The 14,813-nt window shown below is 38.6% G+C and overlaps 1 protein-coding gene across 1 annotated transcript in view; it reads left to right on the top strand.

Moving 5' to 3' along the window:
* The window catches only part of USH2A (usherin), a 905,205-nt gene that overhangs the window by 36,147 nt on the left and 854,245 nt on the right, over positions 1 to 14,813 (top strand). The gene's annotated exons all lie outside the window — the stretch shown is intronic.

Raw genomic sequence — 14,813 nt, 5'->3', positions numbered from 1 at the left:
TATTTTACATATTGAAATATAGTTGATTTACAGTGATGTGTTAACTTCTGTACAGCAAAGTAAATTGATTCAGTTTTACATATATATGTGTGTGTATATATATATGTGTATATATATATGTATATATATATGCATGTATATGTATATATATGTGTATATATATATACACACACATTCTTTTAAAATATTCTTTCCATTATGGTTTATCATGGGATGTTGAATATAGATCTCTGTGCTATACAGTAGGACCTTGTTGTTTATACATTCTATATATAATAGCCTATATTTTCTAATTTCAATCTCTCACTCTCTCCCTTCCCCAGCCTGCCAGCACAGAGTCGCCTTCACCCCAGAATTCCAGCAGAATGTGGGGTAGTTAAGTCCACAGGGTTTAAGAGCCCAGTCATCTTTGGTTATTACTCATGCACATCAATTATGTGTCTTCTCCCATGTTCTCATGCCATTATTTCTCTGCCCTTCCTTTCTTTATTTTCATCTTCACTATTTAGGTGACATTTTCATTTTACAGTAGCTTGTAACCAAGCTACATTATCTACACTTTCAGCCTCTTATCAACAGCTCCTCAAAATCCTGTCCTTATGAACACTAATTCCCTCCCTGGAGGACTCCTCTCTTGTACCTTTCAAGGGGAGGGTACTCATTCACCTGCTTTTCATCCATCTCAGTGCTGGGGCAGGTATATATATATATATATATATATATCTTTATAAGATTGGCATTATATTTTCTTAATCTCACATTGGTAAGAAACAGTACTTTTAAGTTCATGTTAACTAAGCACATAACTTTCTTCAATACCTGCCTCATTTTTTTCCTCATTTTTTTTCACAGCTGGAATCTGGGACAACCCCCCTATCAACACAATAAAATATCACCCCTAAGTATTCGGGTTTCTCAACATCAGCATCATCGTTTGCTCAGTGATCATGTAACCTCACTTCCTCTCCTCTTTACCACCCCCACTCACTCAATCACACTAACAGCCCTCTCTTTGATGTCCTATCTGTCCTGAATGATAACTTTTAACTACAAACCTAAGTTAAGCCTCTGGACCCTTGTTTTTGTCTGAGTCTATCAAGTCTCTTCTGGATTCACTTCCTCTACTTCTAGCCTAGGCCACAAAGAACATGATTTCACTAGTCTCTTAGCCATTTCTTTTTTTTTTTTCATGTCCCCTTTTCCTTCTCTTGCCTCCAAATACCCTATTCTTAAATTATTCATCAGACTGCCTTGTTACTGCCTGTGTATAGACTGACGGGTAATACCGAAGAAAAACAGGTGTGTAGACTGATTAAATGATTTTCAGCTGGAGGTGGTTTCTCAGTGCAACCTTAGGGTCAATTACAGAGGTGCAGTTTTTGACTCAAAGGGTGTACATAATTTTATTTTTGACACATATTGACAAATTGCCTTCAGAAAATGTTTGACTAATGCAGACTTCTACCAAAAGTGAATCAGAGTGCCTGTCCTTTAAATTCTTGTCAATACAGGGAATTACTTATTTCCTTTTCCCCAATCTGATGGGCAAAACAAGATTAGTGCATTCTTGTTCCATTTTGCATTTCTTACCCTAACTTGTACATGTCTCACTTTCTGTGCAATGGCTACTTATTGATCAACCACATTTTTTTTTTTTTTTTCTGAGTAATACCTGTACATTGCTTTCTTGCTTTTTTAAATTAAGGCGTTTGCTTTTTTATTGACTACTAAGAAATCTTAATGTATTAGTAATTGTTTGGTTCAGATGGTAAAGAATCTGCCTGCAATGTGAGAGACCTGGGTTTGATCCTCATGTTGGGAAGATTCCCTAGAGAAGGAACTGGCAACCCTCTCCAGCATTCTTGCCTGGGAAATCCCAAGGACAGAGGAGCCTAGTGGACTATAGTCCATGAGGTCACAAAGAGTTGGACACGACTGAGTGACTAATACTACAGCTATAGTAATTTGGAAGGAATTAAATCTAATTTTGTTTATGTTAGTGATTATTTTAAAAATCCATGTGTAAAAATAATTTAAGGCTATATTTCTCAAGTCATGAATTTCAGGCATCAAACCATCAATTCCCATAGGAAAGTAAGAGAGTAATCATACCTCTGCTTTACAACTCCTTTTTTTCCCTCTTGCCACAATCTAATTTTTCTTAGGATAAAGATTCTTATCCCAATAAATTATAGCAAAATCATTATAATTAGATGATGTTACTTTTATTTTAAGGATTATTCTAACATTTCATAGCTATTATTTAAAAGTAATAGGTTTAAATGGATTCAATACTCATTGAACATCCTTTTGTAATTTACCTAATTTCTTCATTTGAATTGAGCTTTCTCTTTGGTGAGAGTATTTGTTTTCCAAAAGAGCACATGGCTGGTGTTGTGCCTTCAGAATTCTTGTAGAGTTGGGCATATCCAAGCATGTATTCATGAACAATGACTTGGGTGAGAATGAGCTTCTTTTCATATTCTTTCATTTCTGAGCCTTTGATATACTGCACCATGTTTCCGAAGGGAAATCTGAGAAAAGTTTGAGAATTATTTTTCACTGTGTCCTGTGTGTTTGGGGTGGAAATACTTAACAGGTTTCATTCTTTATCTTTAAAGTACCTATTCAAAGAACATGTACCGTGGTATTAATTAATCTTTATTTTTCTGAAAAGTAAACTTCTTTTATCTGAATGTTCAGAACGTCTTTATAGTCACTAAATGCTAGTCTCTCATATGTCTTTGGCTTTATATCCCATTTGTTTTTTCAGGCTTCCATTGTATAAGATTACTTTCTTTTATATACAAGTAAAATCAGTTCAGTTGGGTTGTTCAGTCGTGTCTGACTCTTTGTGACCCTAGGACTGCAACATGCCAGGCCTCCCTGTCTATTACCAACTCCTGGAGTTTACTCAAACTCATGTCTGTTGAATTGGTGATGCCATTCAACCATCTTATCCTCTGTTGTCCCCTTCTTCTCCTGCCTTCAATCTTTCCCAGCATTAGTGTCTTTTCCAATGAGTCAGTTCTTTGCATCGGGTAGCCAAAGTATTAGAGCTTCAGCTTCAGCATATCCTTCCAATGAATATTGTGGACTGAATATTGTGGACTGATTTTCTTTAGGATGGATGGGTTGAATCTCCTTGCAGTCCAAGGGACTCTCAAGAGTCTTCTCCACCACCACAGTTCAAAAGCAACCATTCTTTGGCACTCAGCTTTCTTTATGGTCCAAGTCTCACATCCATACATGACCACTGGAAAAAACATAGCTTTGACTAGATGGACCTTTGTTTGCAAAGTAATGTCTCTGCCTTTTAATGTGCTGTCTAGGTTGGTCATAGCTTTTCGTCCAAGGAGCAAGCATCTTTCAATTTCATGGCTGCAGTTACCAGCTGCAATGATTTTGGAGCCCAAGAATATAAAGTCTGTCACTGTTTCCATTGTTTCCCCCATTCATTTGCCATGAGGTGATGGGACCAGATGCCATGATCTTAGTTTTCTGAATGTTGAGTTTTAAGCCAACTTTTTCACCCTCCTCTCTCAATTTCATCAAGAGGCTCTTCAGTTCTTCACTTTCTGCCATAAGGGTGGTGTCATCTGTGTATCTGAAGTTATTAATATTTCTCCCAGAAATCTTGATTACAGCTTGTGCTTCATGCAGTCCAGCATTTCTCATGATGTACTCTGCATATAAGTTAAATAAGCAGTAGACAAGTAAAATAAGTAAACAAGTAAAATAAGAGGATGGGTAGCCTTCCCCTTCTCCAGGGGACCTTCCCAACCCAGAGATCGAACCCAGGTCTCCCAAATTGCAGGTGGATTCTGCAGCTGAGCCACAAGGAAAGCCCGAAAATACTGGAGTGGGTAGCCTATCCTTTCTCCAGCGGATCTTCCCAACCCAGGAATTGAACCGAGGTCTCCTGCATTGCAGGCTCATTCTGTATCAACCGAGCTATCAGCGAAGCCCAAATAAGAGGATGCATATACTCTAATGTCTGTTCATCTGTCAGTATACTCTGGTCACCTCAAGCCTCTTCTTCAAGAGCTCTTCTTCCACACAGGCTCTTTATTTTGTATTTCCATGGCTACTTGCTTAACTGTATTCATTTTTCATCTCACACACACCCACTGGGAGACCTTATTCACAACCAGGACTAACTCTGGAACTAGCTTTATACTCATGATTGTTGTTGTTTAGTCGCTAATTTGTGTCTGACTCTTTTGCAACCCATGGACTGGCCTGTCAGGCTCCTCTGTCAATGGGATATCCCAGGTAAGAATACTGGAGTCAGTAGTCATTTCCTCCATGTCAGGTGGGGAAATTTTCTTGTCCCTCATGATCAAGAAAGAACTGTCTTGGTACTATGAAAAAATTATTTCAGGTCTCAACATAATGAGGGTCTTTCTCTTTGAAATGTCACCTTTCCAAAATTATTGTTTTTTAAGTGTGCAGAGAGCATGTCTTAGGGCTCATTAACTTACTGACTTCCTAGGTAGGATGTGGGTGTCATGCCACCATTATTTTATTGTTTTGGGGCATGTCTCATGATTCTGTTACATGGTTTTGTGGTTAAGCAAATCTGCTTTCTTAAGTAGCCACTAACTTACAGGGGTCTTCCATACTTTTTTCTTTACTTAAAATCCCCTAGTGGGATTAACTATTTAATTATGTACTTTGTCCCTTTACTCTGTCTCTACCACCACTGTTTATTCAGATTAACCCTACTTCTCCTTTAACTCAGGTGGTTTCAGATTCTTTTGGAAATCTTTTCTTATATCAAACCCTGAATGAGATATGCTTAGTACTTCTGTGAAATCCTCACAATTAACTTAATGCTTTGCATTTGTGTTCCCAACTAGACCAGGAAACTTTACGTCAAAGATTGTACCATATTTACTGATACTTCCTTTAGGGCTTGGCATCATGTCTGAATGTGGCCAGTCCTCAAATATTTTATGAGTAAATGAATGGAGTGAGTGAATGAATGATGACATAATCCAGTGTTGGAGTGAAGAGATTTGGAAAACAGGACAACCAGTTTGGAAGCTAGAGGAGAGTGAAAAAGCTGACTTAAAACTCAACATTCAAAAAAAAATAAAGATCATGGCACCTCGTCCTGTCACTTCATGGCAAATAGATGGGGAAGCAATGGAGACAATGACAGACTTTATTTTCTTGGGCTCCGAAATCACTGCAGATGGTGACTGCAGCCAGGAAAGTAAACCAAGACACTTGCTGTTTGGAAGAAAAGCTATGACTAACCTAGTCAGCATATTAAAAAGCAGAGACATTACTTCGCCAGCAAAGGTCTGTCTGATCAAAGCTTTGATTTTTCTAGTAGTCATGTATGGATGTGAGACTTGGCCTATAAAGAAAGCCGAGCACTGAAAAATTGATGTTTTTGAACTGTGGTGTTGGAGAAGACTCTTGAGAGTCCCTTGGACTGCAAGGAGATCCAACCAGTCCATCCTAAAGAAAATCAGTCCTGAATATTCATTGGAAGGACTGATGCTGAAGCTGAAACTCCAAAACTTTGGCCACCTGATGCAAAGACGGGCTCATTGGAAAAGACCCAGATGCTGGGAAAGAAGGGGACAACAGAGGATGAGATGGTTGGGTGGCATCACCCACTCAATGGACATGAGTTTGAGTAAACTCCGGGAGTTGGTGATGGACAGGGAAGCCTGGTGTGTGGCAGTCCGTGGCGTCATAAAGAGTCGGACACGACTGAGTAACTGAACTGATGAAGATATAGATGAGAGGTAGTGATGGATTACTGAATATGTAGCAGGAAAAAAACGAAGGGCAGAAACAGGTTTATGAGGCAAATACAGAGAAAACTGGAAAGATTTCATTAATAATTGGGAAGTTTGGAAGAGCACTAAAAATGACTTTAAAGTTTTGAACAAAGTTCTTCACAACTTGCTTTGCAAGTAGGAGTTACAAAGAGGAGCCTTCCTTAATGCTTGCATTGTGTATTACAATTATCTTCTACTCCCCACTGTCATACTTCCCACCCGCTACCCCTAGTGTTTTCAGTTGCTCTGTTTTCAAAACAACCTCCATAGTGAGAACTGTTTTCTTTCTTTCTGTTTTCTTTTTGCATGTCTAAAGAAACTCTATGCTCCGCAAGTTCTTCTTTTAGCAACTCTGTCAAGACCCTTTAACAGTGTTTTAGATTGTGGTTCTGTAGCTTTATTGTCCTTCTAAGTATCTGGACCTTTAATTGCAGTGTTTCCCGAGTCTCTGAAAACTGTCTTTCCATCCATGTTCTTCCTGCTTGCCTTCACTCATAGTTGCTTCTGCCCTGCACCTTTCTTCCTCTAGAACTAACCTCTAGTTCCTTTGTACGCATATTTTAGGGACCAGCACAAATGCAAATTCCTTTGTAAAAAGCATGCTAAATCTGTTTTCCCTTTTCTCCTCTGTGCTGCTATGGCATTTTTTCCTATTTGCTGTACAATATTTTTTATACAGGTAGATTTTATTAGACATTTATAGGTAGATTTTTATATTAAGTAGATTTTGAATTTGTTGAAGGCAAATACTTCCTTATGTGTGTCAAGAACATAGCAAAATGTCTGCATAGTGGATGTTTAATATAAGAAACTATGTAAACAAATGGAATTGAGTGGGTTTGGTAAAGAATGATGGTATTGAGAAAAACATATGTGATAGACTGAAAACCTCAATATGTTTTTTAAATGATGAATGAACACAACTTTGCTAAATTCTACATAAATCTCCTCTTTATCTTTAACAAAATTCTTTTTCAGATGATTGTTGATCACTTTGCAGTCTTTTCCAATGATGGTGATTGTATCGCTCACTGCTGTCCTTTCTCTAATCAGTCAAAACAACAACAACAAAAACAACACACAGTATGACTTAAACTAGTGGTTCTCTTTTTTGTCCCTCACAATTCATCTCATGCTGAATTCTACGGTATCCTTTGTTCTTCACAGATGTATTAACACTCAGCCTTTTGAGTTCTGTTATAGCCCAGAAGATAGCTAGAGTTTCTTTAAAAATTATATACATTTTCTTCACATTTCATGTCAAGAAAAAAATACCTAAAGAGTGTCTTTCTCTCACATTTCTTGGGACTTCTTTCTTTTGCATTTGATATTTTTGAACTTTTTGATTTTTCACGATTCTGGCTCTGTATCCTGTCTGTTGTCTGAAGCAGTGTTGCTGCCTAGTAAATATGAGGTAATGAGTAGTACTCAAACATTTTCAGCTACTTGGAAAAAGAAGTTATTTAAAGTGTGTGTTCTGACTGACCTTCTCTTTAAATAGAGTAAATTTCCCACACCATTCCTGCCCGATAATCTAACCTCTTGCATTTTCTTCTAGGTTGGTCTCTTAATGACTTTCACAGTACCTATCAATTGGGTGTTGTCTGCAGATTTCATTAATAGAGTAATTATTCTTGCCGATCACTAATGACAGCCTGAAAACTGGAATTCTTTATCAATTCCCCTCTTAGTCCATAAATATGTAATTTTAAGTGACAGGGCTTGAATTCAAGTTCATATAAAATGTTATTTAATAGTAACATTATTTTAAAGTGATATTGTACTTTTATGCCTATATAGTTCCTCAGTTCCATTATGTTTGAGTTTTATTCATTTTATTTTTTGCTGCTTTTCAGTAGTCTGTGCTAAGCCTATCCTTTAGAATAGATATTCCTTCGAAACTCTGGCTTGAGCACAAGTGGTGTAGCCCCCTGGGGAGTTAAATGTAATTTGTTTGATTGGATACTCAAGCTTTTCAATTGTTTTATTTTCCTTAGAGAAACAGAACCTTTCTAGCTTTCAGGTCAGTTGATGTAATGGTTGGATTCAGATGGAGTGACACTTTCTCCCACTTGTAAGTCTCCAGTTCCTTGGAGAAATCCTTGAGAAATCTGTTGACAACTTGCTGTCATCTAGCTGGTCTAATGGTATAAATGACTTAGACACTGATTCCGAGTAGTGTGAAAGCCTAATGGTAAAGTGAAATTTTGAGAAGCTCTCAAGTGCATTTCGGGTAAGTTACTTAGGCAGTCCCCACATTTATTTTTTTATTTTGTTTTTTCTTTTTTCCCCCCCACATTTATTTCTCATAGTAAGTGTTTCAGGTCTTCACTGATTTTTCTTTTTTTTTGGCTAGGGAAAGGAATTTACCGTTTTAACCTGCTCAGACACAGCAGCAGCTGATCACAAATGCTACTATTGGGAGGTATAGAAAAGAACACGATGATTAGAACATGTGTCGTAGGAATCTGGGAAAGTAGAAAGCAGATGAGATCAGGTTGGCAAAGGAAACCACAGTCCAAAATACACACAGGAGAGAGAAGTGGTGGTGGAGGAGAGAACTGAGTCATGGGTGTCATAAGCCTAGAGCCGACAGACTCCGGGGGCAGGAGGACTCCGTGGGAGGAGGCACAGCAGTCTCCGTGACTGCCGGGGACAGGAATTGGCAAGCAGCACGTGGAGTGACAGTCTGGGTCATATTCTCCCACTCTTCCCCATCAAGAGGCGTCAGGCAGTGGTGACAGCTGACCTCAGTTTGGAGCATACAGAGTGGACTCTAGGCCAGAAGAAGGCAGGCTGATGAAACCCAGCAGAAAGGGGATCCATACCCTGAGAAAATGAGTTGTCCTGCTTACCCGCCGTTGCCCTGGAGTTATCAGATCTGATCTAGAGCAAATAGACACGTGTCCACAGGCAGACCCAGCGTGCTTCTAAGAGGAATTTCAGAGATGGAAACAGAAAGAATGGGTGCCGAAAAAATCACAGATAGTAGAAACAGTTATGTTAAAGTTGTAGAAAGAAATCTATTAGAGGGATTTTGTGCTGGTGCTGGGACTATTGCAGTGACTGACTGGAGTTGATGTGTGTGTGTGTGTGTGTGTGCACGCGTGCATGCACGTGTATGTGCATGATGAGGTATGGCGGGGAAAGGGGAACAAGTGAGGTAAATCAGAAATATTTTGAGAGAAAATTTATACCTACAGAATTAAAATATGACAACATGGTAGAAAGTTATTGAGTAATTATTTAGGCCAGCTCAGACATTAAAGGGTGGCGATAGACAAGTGAGGTCTGAGTGACAATAAACCCTGCATCCCTTCATACCCATCACTTTTTTTCTACAAAAATGTCTCATTAAGTCCTAAAAGCTCAACCGAGTATTTAAACATTATAATTCAAAGGTGAATTTGTAGAAGGTAGAAGTAAACTACTACCTAGTTATACTTAAGTGAATGGGAAGGTACACTAACTTAACAATGTCCATTGTTACACATATCAGGGGATAAAAGAGCTCTAGTGAAACAGAAAAGCTCTATCCAAAACTGTATTACGTGGGAGATATAGATAAGCTGACTTTTATATTGGCCATTATAACCGTAGCAGTTCTTTCCCTTCGCTTTTGTTTTACTCTTTAATAGCCACCTTCACTCTTGATTTCCTCTTTCTAAAAATATACTGAAGTTAGGTATTATAGCAGTTATTATAAAATCATTGTTTTTGGCAAGTAAACACGTGACTATTTCTCCCACCCATTATTTTTATTCTGGGCCTCACGTTTCTGGAGCCTGTCAGCCTTTAGAGAAGTTTAATCTCTTTGCAAAAAGAGATTCCAAATACACCACCAAATGTAGGGATTTTTTTTTTTTTTTTTTTTTTTTTTTTGACAGCTTCTGCTTACGTTGGGAAAAATAGTTTGGGAAGAAATATGTAAGAATTGGACTGTATAAATATGAATTGTAAAAAGACAAAATGAATATTATTTTCAAGAGCACCACTTGAATCTGGTTATCCAATCGCTAGTATAAATTTCTTCAGAGAATAATGAAAGCATTCATTTATTTTGCTCTAACTGATGACACAATCTTAGGTTTTTTCTTTGTTGTTTTTCAAAGGGGTGAAAGAAAGGCAACTTTGCTGAATGTTCTACATTTGACCCACAAATAGCTACTTTTGGTTTTAGGGCTGATATAATCCTTACCTTAAAAAAAAAAAAAAGCCTATTTGCTGCTGTCATTTTTCCTGTCAAAACCAAATTAAATGTGTGTGCTTCTCCATTACTGATTGAAGAAAAAACTGCTTAGACAATTACTATCTCACCAGCTTTAGGGCAAAGAGCACCACCTTTAAACAAGGGTCACCATGAAGACTTTATTCTCAGTTCTGAGTGTCTTTAAAGATAAAGCAATTCATATCAGATTTCATGATACAATTCTCTAAAGGAGGTTAAAGAGGTCCACATTTTTCCTTTAGCCTAAAATGGTTCTTCTTCATTTAGTTTATGAGACACATTTTCAATAAATTTTGCTCAGTACTCCTGGAGCTAGGGGAAAAAAACAACAACAAAAAATATAAAAGCTAAGGACACAGAATGGCTGGAAGATAGGTACTTGTAGAAAAGCATTTGTTTCTTTCAAGAATGTAAATTTAATAATCCATTAATTAATTAATGGGATTTTTTGCCTGTGTTGAAGATTTTAGTAGGAATAACTTCTGCATAGCAGAAGGAGGTATTTTACCTGTTTTGTTTACAGAGCAGGACTCCATTTCAACTTACAAATTACTGCTCAGGATCTTTAAGATATTACCTGAATACTGGCACAGAGTTGAGTTTTGGGATTGTGTACAGAAATGACTTCCTACATATCTGTCTAGATGTTGAGGATTGAATGATGACACTCTGCCTTTGGGTTAGGAGTGATTTCACATCTTTGTCTTACTCCCTGGACTCATAAACAGGAATCCGACGTCCACCGTTTGCAGGCACAATTTGCCCTAGATATATACAACTGTATCATTATAATTTAAATAGATTTTAAAAGCTGGGAAAGAATTGGGGGGGAAGTAAGAAACGTGACTTTAAATTCCACACGTTGAAGAGAAAAGAATGAGAATGGGTGGTATAAATAGAAGGCCTGGGATGAGTTTCAGGCTCCTTTCCATTTCCTTGTGTTTCTCTTTGCCTGGTGGTGGTGGTTTAGTCTCTAAGTCATGTCTGATTCTTGCAACCCCTAGACTGTAGCCCACCAGGCTCCTCTGTCCATGGGATTCTCCAGGCAAGAACACCGAAGTGGGTTGCCATTTCCTTCTCCAGGGGATCTTCCCGACCTGGGAATTGAACCTGGGTCTTCTGCACTGCAGGCAGATTCTTTACCAACTGAACTACAAGGGAAGCCATTTTCTATTCTTGCTGCTGCTGCTAAGTCGCTTCAGCCGTGTCCGACTCTGTGTGACCCCATAGACGGCAGCCCACCGGGCTCCTCCGTCCCTGGGATTCTCCTGGCAAGAATACTGGAGTGGGTTGCCATTTCCCACAACTCACTTATTTCCTATCTTCTACCCCTTCTGCCTTTTGCTAATTTCTGTTAATCTTTCAAGTTAGTGTAGTTAATCTTTCAGTCCTTAGTTTAGATGAAGCGTCATTCATTCCGTGAATATTGGTAAGTTCCTAATAGTTGCTAGTTATCATTCTGGGGAATGAGGTAACAGCAGTAAACAAAACAGCAAAAGGAAACAAAGCTAAACTTCTCCTTATAGAGTTTAGATTCTAGGCAGGAAGAGACTAAAAAGCAGAAAAAATAAATAAAATATGTAGTATGTTTGGTGTGGACAGAGAGGCTAGCTGAAAGGGAAGGGGGTTAGCAAGGATGGCACTACAGTTTTAGTAAGAGTGTTAGGAGGGATTTTGCTAAAATGACAATTAAAGAAATTAAGGAAACATCTGAAGGAGCTGTGGCAAATAGCCAGCAGGTGTCTGTAGGAGTAATGTCGAGGAGTAGGAACAGAAAATGTGAAGACTTTGAGGAAAATGGGTGCCTGGAATGTTTGAGGGGGGTGTGTGCTCAGACACTCAGTCGTGTCCAACTCTTTGCAACCCCATGGACTGTAGCCTCCCAGACTCCTCTTTCCATGGGATTCTCTAGGCAAGAATACTGGACTGGGTTTCCATTTCCTCCTCCAGGAGATCTTCCCAATTCAGAGATTGAATCCGTGTCTCCTGCACCATTGGAAGGCAGATTCTTTACCACTAGCACCAACCTGGAAGCCCTTGAGGAGGGCAGTGTTGCTAGAAGAGAGCACAGGGACATACTAATAAAGACAAGTCAGAGGTAGCAAGGAAACAGATTGAATGAGGATTTGTAGAACTTATTGAAAAAAACCCTGATGCTGGGAAAGATTGAGGGTGAGGGGAGAAGAGAACGACAGAGGATGAGATGGTTGGATGGCATCACTGACTCAATGGACATGAATCTGAACTAACTCAGGGAGATGGTGAAGGACATCTCAGCCTGGCGTGCTACAGTTCATGGGTTCACAAAGAGTCAGACATGACTTAGCAACTGATCAACAACTTGGTGCAAGAACCAGTTGGTTTATATGCAGTAAATCAATGAAGATTAATAGAATATATCTTCACACAAAAATACACAAAAATAAACACAAAATGGCTTAAAAGTAATACACAACATGACAAAACTCCTAGAAGAGAACATAGGCCAGGTATTCTCAGACAAATTTTACCATTGTTTTCTTAGATCAACCTCCCAAGGCAATGTAAATATTGATAAAAGCAAAAATAAGCAAATGGGACATAATTGAACTTAGAAGCTTTTTACAGCAAAGGAAACCATAAACAGAATGAAAAGATAACCTACAGACTGGGAGAAAATATTCACAAATGATGCAACTGACAAAGGATTAATTTCCAAAATATACAAACAACTCATACAACTTAGTAACAAACAAACCACCCAACTGAAAATCAGTAGAAGACCTAAATAGACATTTCTCCAGAGAAGACATACAGATGACCAATAACCACATGAAAAGATGCTCAGTATTGCTAATTAAGAGAAATACAAATAAAAATTACAATGAGGTACTGCTTCATACCAATCAGAATTTGTTATTCAGTCACTCAGTCACATCCGACTCTGTGACTGGATGAACTGCAGCACACTAGGCTTCTTTGTCCTTCACCATCTCTCAGAAGCTTATTCAAACTCATGTCCATTGAGTTGGTGATGCCATCCAAGGATCTCATCCTTGACCCTTTTTGTATAGTTCTTCTGTGAATTCTTGCTACCGCTTCTTAATATCTTCTGCTTCTGTTAGTTGCATATCATTTCTTTCCTTTATTGTGCCCATTTTGCATGAAATGTTTCCTTGGTTCTCTAATTTTCTTGAAGCAATTTCTCATCTTTCCTGTTTTATTGTTTTCCTCTATTTCTTTGCATTGATCAATTAGAAAGACTTCTTATTTCTCCTTGCTATTCTTTGGAACTCTGCGTTCAGATGGGTATATCTTTCCTTCTCTTCTTTGCTTTCCTCTTCTCTTCTTTTCTCAGCTATTTGTAAGGCCTTTTTAGACAACCGGTGTTGTCTTTTTTCATTTCTTTTTCTTGGGAAATGTTTTGATCACCACCTCCTATACAGTGTCATGAGCCTCTGTCCATAGTTCTTCAGGCACTCTGTCTATCAGATCTAGTTGATTAAAACAGTCCTGGGAGTCACAGTGTGCTGGCATAAGTCCTTTTGAAGGAGGTCACCATTACTGTCATTACCCATACCATAAGGGTATTGTCATCTGCATATCTGAGGTTATTGATATTTCTCCCAACAATCTTGATTCTAGCTGTGCTTTACCCAGTCTGGCATTTCACATGATATACTCTGCATATAAGTTAAATAAGCGGGGTGACGGTATATAGCCCTGACATGCTCCTTTCCTGATTTGAAACCAGTTACTTCACATCCAGTTCTAACTGTTGCTTCTTGACATGCATACAGATTTCTCAGGAGCAGGTCAGATGAACTGGTGTTCCCATCTCTTGAAGAATTTTCCATAGTTTGTCATGATCCACACAGTCAAAGGCTTTGGCGTAGTCAATAAAGCAGAAGTAGATGTTTTTCTGGAACCCTCTTGCTCTTTCAATGATCCACCAGATGTTGGCAATTTGATCTCTGGTTCCTCTGCCATTTCTAAATCCAGCTTGAAAATCTGGAAGTTCACAGTTCACAAAATGTTGAAACCTGGCTTGGAGAATTTTGAGCATTATTTTGCTAATGTGTGAGATGAGTGCAATTGTGTGGTAGTTTGAGCAATCTTTCGCACTGACTTTCTTTGAGATTGGAATGAAAACTGACCTTTTCCAGTCCTGTGGCCACTGTTGAGTTTTTCAGATTTGCTGGCATATTGAGTGCAGCACTTTCACAGCATCATCTTTTAGGATTTGAAATAGCTCAATTGGAAATCCATCACCTCCACTAGTTTTGTTTGTAGTCATGCTTCCTAAGGCCCACTTGACTTCACTTTCTGGGATGTCTGGCTCTAGGTGAGTGATTACACCATTGTGGTTATTTGGGTCATGAAGATCTTTAGTTCTTCTGTGTTCTTGCCACCTCTTCTTAATATCTTCTGCTTCTGTTAGGTCCATACCATTTCTGTCCTTTATTGTGCCCACCTTTGCATGAAATGTTCCCTTGGAAACTCTTATTTTCTTGAAGAGATCTCTAGTCTTTCCCATTGTACTATTTTCCTCTATTTCTTTCATTGATCATTGAGGAAGATTTTCTTATCTCTCTTTGAATATTCTGCTGAGTATTCATTGGAAGGACTGATGCTGAAGCTGAAACTCCAATACTTTGGCCACCTGATGCGAAGAACTGACTCACTGGAAAAGACCCTGATGCTGGGAAAGATTGAAGGTGGGAGGAGAAGGGGATGACAGAGGATGAGATGGTTGGATGGCATCACTGAATCGATGGAAGTGAGTTTGAGTAACCTTTGAGAGA

Source organism: Muntiacus reevesi, chromosome 5 (genome assembly GCF_963930625.1).
Source record: "Muntiacus reevesi chromosome 5, mMunRee1.1, whole genome shotgun sequence".
In the NCBI taxonomy this organism is placed as follows: domain Eukaryota; kingdom Metazoa; phylum Chordata; class Mammalia; order Artiodactyla; family Cervidae; genus Muntiacus; species Muntiacus reevesi.
Note: the sequence above shows the minus strand (reverse complement) of the source record. Positions and strands in the feature narration are given on the sequence as shown.